At 43.0% G+C, this 7,500-nt stretch overlaps 1 protein-coding gene across 1 annotated transcript in view; it reads left to right on the top strand.

The window, feature by feature from the left end:
• Nucleotides 1-7,500, top strand: part of LOC126983114 (muscarinic acetylcholine receptor DM1-like) — a 288,456-nt gene that overhangs the window by 139,909 nt on the left and 141,047 nt on the right. Inside the window, exon 4 of the mRNA XM_050835611.1 lies at nt 3,075-3,126. The gene's annotated coding sequence lies outside the window, so the exon portion shown is untranslated. The remainder of the gene's footprint in view (nt 1-3,074; nt 3,127-7,500) is intronic.

The raw sequence follows: 7,500 nt of genomic DNA, 5'->3' as shown, positions 1-7,500 counted from the left end.
CACTCATCCACCACCCTGTTAGTAAACCAATTTTTGCCTATGTCCCTGTTGGATCTGAATTTATCCAGTTTAAACCCATTACTTCGTGTCCTACCCGGTTCTCTTACCAACAAAACCTTATGAATGTCTCCCTTATTAAAGCCCTTCATCCATTTATAAACCTCGATCATGTCTCCACGCACCCTTCGCCTTTCTAGAGAATGCAAGTTTAACTGAGATAACAGAAGATAAAATAAGGCAAGAAAAATAAAAACGAAAATGAAAAGAAAATGAGTGAAGGAAAAAAAAGGAACGAGTGTGGAGAGAAGGAAGGGAGTGAAGGAAGGAGAGGAGAGAGAAAGGGAGAAAGGGGAAGAGGGAGGTCAGAATCAGGTAGGCAGGGAGGAAGAGAAGGGGAGAGGAGTAAGAAAGCAATGAGGAAGGAGAGTTGGAAGGAAGGGAGTGAGGGAAGAGAAGGAGAGAGAGAAAATGAAGGAATGAAGGAAAAAGAAAAGGGAGAAAGGAGAAAATAGGGAGGAAGGGAGAAGAAAATGGGGAATAACAGACGAATCAATTTTTACTTTGGCTTATAACGAAATACGAGAGAGAGAGAGAGAGAGAGAGAGAGAGAGAGAGAGAGAGAGAGAGAGAGAGAGAGAGAGAGAGAGAGAGAGAGAGAGAGAGAGAGAGAGAGAGAAAAGAAAGGAAGGAAGCAAGGATATGAAAAGAAAGATATACGAGAGAGAGAGAGAGAGAGAGAGAGAGAGAGAGAGAGAGAGAGAGAGAGAGAGAGAGAGAGAGAGAGAGAGAGAGAGAGAGAGAGAGAGAGAGAGAGAGAGAGAGAGAGAGAGAGAGAGAGAGAAAGAGGAAAAGAGAGAGAAGAGAGAGAGAGAGAGAGGAGAGAGAGAAGGAGAGAGAGAGAGGAGGGTAAGGAAGGTAAGAGGTAGGTATGAAGGAAAGGGAGGTTAGGGAGAGAAAGGGAGGTGGGTAGAAAAGGAGGGAGGATGAGGAAGGAAAGGGAGAGATTGAGGTAAGGGAAGGAGAGGGAGAATAAGTATGGGAGGAAGGGAGAGTAGGAGAAGGGTAAGGAAGGTAAGGGGAAGGTATGAAGGAAAGGGAGGTTAGAGAGAGAAGGGGAAATGGTAGAAACGGAGATAGGGAGATGAACAAAAAGGGAGAAGGAAGGAAAGGGAGTGACTGAAGGAAGGTAGGGAGGAAGGGAGGACAGGAAAGGAAGGGTGTAGGGAAGGAAAGAAAAGGTGAGAGAGAAACGGAGAATTACTGAAAGGTAGAGGACGAAAAAAGGGGAAGGGAGGGAGGAAAGAGAGAAGATAAAGGGAGGATGATGGGAAGGGAGAGAGGTCAGAATCAGATAGGTAGGTAAGGAGAGGAGGAGAGAATGGAAAGGAAGGAAAGGAGGAGGAGGAGAGAGAAGGAAAGATTGAGAGAGGGAAAGAAGGATATGGGAAAGAAGGCAAAGGAAGAGGAAGGAGATTAAAAGGAAAAAGAGAGAGAAGGAAAATAGAAAAAAAATAATTCGAAAGGAGAGAAAAAAAATAAAAAAGGGAGAAAAATGAAAGGGAGGAAGAAAAGGGAGATGGGAATAGGAAAGAAGGAGGAAAGAAGGAGGAAAGAAGGGTAGGAGGAGAAGGAAGAAAGAAAGGTAAGAGGAGAAGAGAGAGAGAGAGAGAGAGAGAGAGAGAGAGAGAGAGAGAGAGAGAGAGAGAGAGAGAGAGAGAGAGAGAGAGAGAGAGAGAGAGAGAGAGAGAGAGAGAGAGAGAGAGAGAGAGAGAAGAAGAAGAAGCGAAAAGAGAATGAAGGGAAGCTTGACAGAAGAGGATGAAGATGGAGGAAAAGATAAGTAGAGGATAATGAAAGAAAGAGAGAGAGAGAGAGAGAGAGAGAGAGAGAGAGAGAGAGAGAGAGAGAGAGAGAGAGAGAGAGAGAGAGAGAGAGAGAGAGAGAGAGAGAGAGAGAGAGAGAGAGAGAGAGAGAGAGAGAGAGAGAGAGAGAGAGAGAGAGAGAGAGAGAGATAGAGAGAGAGAGAGAGAGAGAGAGAGAGAGAGAGAGAGAGAGAGAGAGAGAGAGAGAGAGAGAGGCGAGAGAGAGAGAGAGAGAGAGAGAGAGAGAGAGAGAGAGAGAGAGAGAGAGAGAGAGAGAGAGAGAGAGAGAGAGAGAGAGAGAGAGAGAGAGAGAGAGCATTTCTCGTGAGGTTTGTCTTCTGAAGGTTAGGTCCATTATCCTGATGAGAGAGAGAGAGAGAGAGAGAGAGAGAGAGAGAGAGAGAGAGAGAGAGAGAGAGAGAGAGAGAGAGAGAGAGAGAGAGAGAGAGAGAGAGAGAGAGAGAGAGAGAGAGAGAGAGAGAGAGAGAGAGAGAGAGAGAGAGAGAGAGAGAAGGAACACAAACGATCAAGTTGAAAATTTACGGCGATCAAACTTTCCTCCAATTTTTCCTCCGTTCCTCCATTTTTTTCCTCCTCCTCCTCCTCCTCCTAATCCAGTTCCTTCTATTCTCCTTTCTCCTATATTCCTTTTTCACTTTTCCTCCTTTTCTCCTTTCCTCTTCCCCGACTTTCCTCCATTTTCCTCCACTCCTCCATTCTTTCCTCCTCTCTTCCTCTTCTCCTCCTCCTCCTCCACTTTCTTCTATATCCATACATTTTATTTTTCATTCCTTCACTTCTCCTTCTCTTCTTCATTTCTTCAGTCCTCCTCCTTTTCCTATCCTTCTCCTCTTCTTTTTCCTTCTTTCACTTCTCCCCCTTCTTCTCTTTTTCATTCCTCTTCCTTTTCCTATCCTTCTCCTCTTCTTTCTCCTCTCAGTTCTCTTCCATTATCTTCCCTTCTCTTCTTCCTCTTCTTCCTCTTTCCTCTTATTTCCTCTTCATCTCCTCATTTACCTTCTTTAACATCCCTCTCGTTTGTTACTTTCACTTTTTCCTCCTCCTCCTCCTCCTCCTCCTCCTCCTTCCTTTATGTCTTCCTTCTCCTCCTCTACTCGTTATAATCCTTCTCATCTATCTCCCCTCCTCCTCCTCCTCCTCCTCCTCCCGTTCAAGATGGCGGCTCTTAACATGTCACTTTTTTCCTTCCAGACATGAATTGGCGTGGACTTCGGTAGCTGAAGGAACGCTCTCATTGGCTAAGGTGAGTCGGAGCTGAATTCTGATTGGTGGTTGAGATTTGGTAATGCTGAAGCTGGCCTGTGATTGGTGGAGGAGATTTGGTAATGCTGAAGCTAGTCTGTGATTGGTGGATGAGATTTGGTAATGCTGAAGCTCGTCTGTGATTGGTGGATGAGATTTGGTAACGCTGAAGCTCGTCTGTGATTGGTGGATGAGATTTGGAGATGCTGGGGCTGGTATCTGATTGGCTATTGAGATATTGTGATGCTGGAATTGATTCGTGATTGGTGGATAAGATTTTGTTATGCTGAAGCTCGTCTGTGATTGGTGGATAAGATTTGGTGATGCTGAAGATGCTCTGTGATTGGCTGTTCGATGGTTAAGCTTAATTTTGATTGGATGTTGAGAATAGAAGCTTAATTTTGATTGGACGTTGAAAATAGAAGCTTGATAATGATTGAAAGTTGTTAGAAACTGGATTCTGATTGGATGTCGAGAATAGAAGCTTGGTAATGATTGGAAGTTGTTACAAGCTTAATTTTGATTGGACGTTGGATAAAAAAGTTTGATAATGATTAGAGGTTGTTAGAAACTGGATTTTGATTGGATGTCGAGAATAGAAGCTTGGTAATGATTGGAAGTTGTTACAAGCTTAATTTTGATTGGACGTTGGATAAAGAAGCTTGATAATGATTAGAGGTTGTTAGAAGCTGAATTTTAGTTGGATGTCGAGAATATAAGCTTAATTTTGATTGGACGTTGGAAAAAGAAGCTTGATAATGATTAGAAGATGTTAGAAGCTGAATTTATATTGAACGTTGTTAGAAGCTTGATAGCCCTTCCTTTTCTTATATTCCATCCTTCCTTCCTCTTCTCTATCTATCTATCTTTCTCTTCCACTGTACCTTTCTCTTCTTCCCATTCTTATCTTCCTCCCGTATCTCCTCTCCCTTCCATCTCCTCCCTTTCTTTCCTCCCTTCATACTTCTTTGCCTCCCTTTCTCTCTCCCTCACTCCCTATCTCTGTTTCTCTATCTTTTTATCCTCCTCCTCCTCCTCCTCCTCCTTCCCCCGTCCTCCTCCCTCCCCGCCCCCCTACATACAGGTAAGAGGAACGCACCTGGCCAATTGTACTCCACAGACGATCTCTCCCCTAGGCGGCCTAACGAGGAAGAGGAGGAGGAGGAGGAGGAGGAGGAGGAGTTGAAAGGAATAGTGGGAGGCTTGGGAAGAAGGTAGATAGGAAGAATGGAAGTATGGAAGGAAGAGAAAAGGAAGGAAGGAAGGGAGGGAAAGTAGAAGGAAGGAGGAGAGAGATAGGGAGGAAAAGAGAAGAAGGAATAAGGAACGGTAGATGGGAATGAAGATAGGAGGAAGAGAAAGGAAGGACAAGAAAAGAAGGAAAGAGGAGAAGGAAGAAAGGAAAGAAAACAAGGAATAAGAAAAAAAGGAGATAGTTTTCAATGAAGGAAAGTGAATAATGAGTGAAAATTGATGAGGGAGGAATGGATGAAGGAATAAATAGATGATGAATGAAGGAAGAGAAGAAGGAAGCGATAGGGAAAGAAGAGAAAAAATGAGAAGGATGAGAGAGAGAGAGAGAGAGAGAGAGAGAGAGAGAGAGAGAGAGAGAGAGAGAGAGAGAGAGAGAGAGAGAGAGAGAGAAGGAAGGAATCATGAAGGAAGGAAGGGAGAAAAAGGATAAATATGAGGAGAGACGATAAGGAAGGAAGGAGGAAAGAAGGAAGGGAAACAAACAGTATGAAGGAAGGAAGGAAGAAAGAAAGAAAGAAAGAAAGAAAGGAAGGAAGTGAAGGAAGATATATAGAAAAAAACAAGGGAAGGAAGGAAAGAACGAAAGGAAGGAAGGAAAGAAGGGAGGGAGGAAGGGAAGGAAATTAAGAAGGAAAAAACAAGAGAATGAAGGAAGGAAAGAAAGGAGGGAGGAAGGGAAGGAAATTAAGAAGGAAAAAACAGTGAAAGGAAGGAAGGAAATAACGAAAGAAAGAATGAAAGGAAGGAAAGAAGGAAGGAAGGAAGGAAAGGAGGAAGGGAAGGAAATTTAGAAGAAAAAACAAGAGAAAGAAAGGAAGGAAGGAAAGAAGGGAGGAAGGGAAGGAAGATAAGCAGAAAAAAAACAAGGAATGGAAGGAAGGAAAGAAAGAAAGAAAGGAAGGAAGGAAGGAAAGAAAGGAAGTAAGGAAGGGAAGGAAGATAAGCGGAAAAAAACAAGGAAAGGACGGAAGGAAATGACGAGAGAAAGACAAGAAGAGAGGAAGGAAGAGGAAGAGGAAAAAATGAAGATAATTTGCAAGAAGGGAAAGAGGCGGAAGTTAACATAAGAGGAAGGAGAGAGCAGGAGATGAAGAAGGGGAAGAAGAAGAGGAAGAAAAAGAGGAAGTAGGGGAGAAAATGGATGACAAACAGACATTATATAAATTACCTCACGAACGAAATATAGGAAGAAGAAGAAGAGGAAGAGAAGAAGGAGGAGGAGGAGGAGGAAGGATAATAATGGGAATGATAAGGAAACAAATGAATTAAGTAGGAAGGGTTTAGAAGAGGAAGAGGAGGAGAGAAGAAGAAGGAGGAGAAGATAGGGAGAAGGAGAATAATGATAATGATAAGAAAATAATGAATGAAGAGGGAAGAGAAGAGAAGAGAGGAGAATTGAAGAGGAGGAGGAAGAGGAGAAGGAAATAAAGAGGAGGAGGAGGAGGAGGAGAATAATGAAGAGAAGGAGGAAGAAGAATGAGAATGAGAAGGAATATTTGAGAAGAGGAAGAGGAGGAGGAGGAGGAGGAGGAGGAAGAGGAAGAGGAAGAGGGAAGTGTCAGGGAAAGGAAGAGGAAGAGAGAGTTTAAATTTCAATTCTTCCTCTTCCTCCTCCTCTTCCTCTTCCTCTTCCTCTTCCTCTTGATGACGTATTGCATGTCTGGTTCCTCTTCCTCCTCCTGATTCCTCTTATATTTGGTCATTTCCCTCTTCCTTCTCTTTCCTCCTCTTCTTCCTCCTCTTCATTCCTCTTCTTTTTATCTGCAGGTCCATATGTTCCTCTTCCTTCCTCTTGTTTCTTTGTTTTCTTCTTTATGTTATTCTTCCATTCCTCTTTCTTCCTCTTCCTCTTCTTCTTCCTCTTGAATGGGCATGGGTCTTCTTCCTCTTTCCTCTTGATGTTTTTTCCTCTTCTTTAATGTTCCATCCTCTTTTTTTCTCTTTTCTCTCTTTCTTCTCTTTTTTCCTCCTCTTTCTCTCTCTTCCTCTTTCTCCTCTTTTCTTTGCTCTTTCCTTTCTTTATCTTCCTCTTTGTCTGGTTATGTTTTCCTCCTCTTCCTCTTTCTTTCCTCTTTGTCTATTTTCAACTTTTTCTATTGTGTTTTTATCTTCGTTTCTTTACGCATCCTCTTTCTCCTCCTCTTCCTCTTCCTCTTCCTCTTTCTTTTGTGCAAATTTTCCTCCTCCTCTTCCTCCTTTTCTTTTCTTTTCTTTTCGTGTATTTTCAACTTTTCCTTTTGTGTTTTTTTTTTAGTTTCCTCATTGCTTCCTCTTTCCTCTTCCTCTTCCTCTTGTTGTGTATGTATTGCTCTTCCTCTTTCTTTCCTCTTTGTGTATTTTCAACTTTTCCTCTTTCTTTTTTGTGTGTGTTTATTTATAGCTGTTCTGTATGCCTGGTCCTCCTCGTCTTCCTCCTCCTCTTCCTCTTCTTTCCTCCTCTTCCTCTTCCTCTATTTGTGTTTAGTTTCTCTTCCTCTTCCTCTTCTTTCGTTTTTTTTTTTTTTTCGTTTTTTTTGTAGCTGTTCTGTATGTCAAGTCCTCCTCCTCCTCCTCTCCTCCTCTCCTCCTCCTCCTCTTCCTTCCCTTCCGTCTTCCTGTTATGCACACACACGCACGCTTTCTCCTCCTCCATGTTTCCTCCTCCTCCTCCTCCTCCTCCTCCTCCTCCTCCCCCCCTGTACACTTACCTTTCCGGCGGGGGGACTGTGTTACCTGCTCATTCCCTTCCTTCCTTCCTTCCTTCCTTCCTTCTTTCCTTCCTCCTCTTCGTTCCATTCTTTCCTCCTTTCTCGTCTTTATTTCTCTTTTTCTTTCTCTCCTCTCCCTTGTGTCCCTTCTTCCCTTCTTCCTTTCTTTTTTTCTTCCTTCCCTTCTTCCTCTCGTTCTTCCTTCCTCCCTTCTCATCTTTCTTCCCTCTATTTCTTCTCTTCTTCGTTTCCCGTCTTTCCTTCTTCCATTCTAATCATATCCTTCTCTTCTTTTTGTCTCTCCTTTCTTCCTTTCTTCTCTCCCTTCCTCTCTTCCTCATTTCCCTTCATCCTCCCTTCTGTGTTTTTCTTCCTTATTCTTTGTTCTCTCCTTTTCCTCCTTTCTGACTCACTGCCTTACTTCCTGTCCTCTC

Source organism: Eriocheir sinensis, chromosome 53 (genome assembly GCF_024679095.1).
Source record: "Eriocheir sinensis breed Jianghai 21 chromosome 53, ASM2467909v1, whole genome shotgun sequence".
NCBI lineage: Eukaryota > Metazoa > Arthropoda > Malacostraca > Decapoda > Varunidae > Eriocheir > Eriocheir sinensis.
This window is presented reverse-complemented; position numbering and strand designations above follow the sequence as displayed.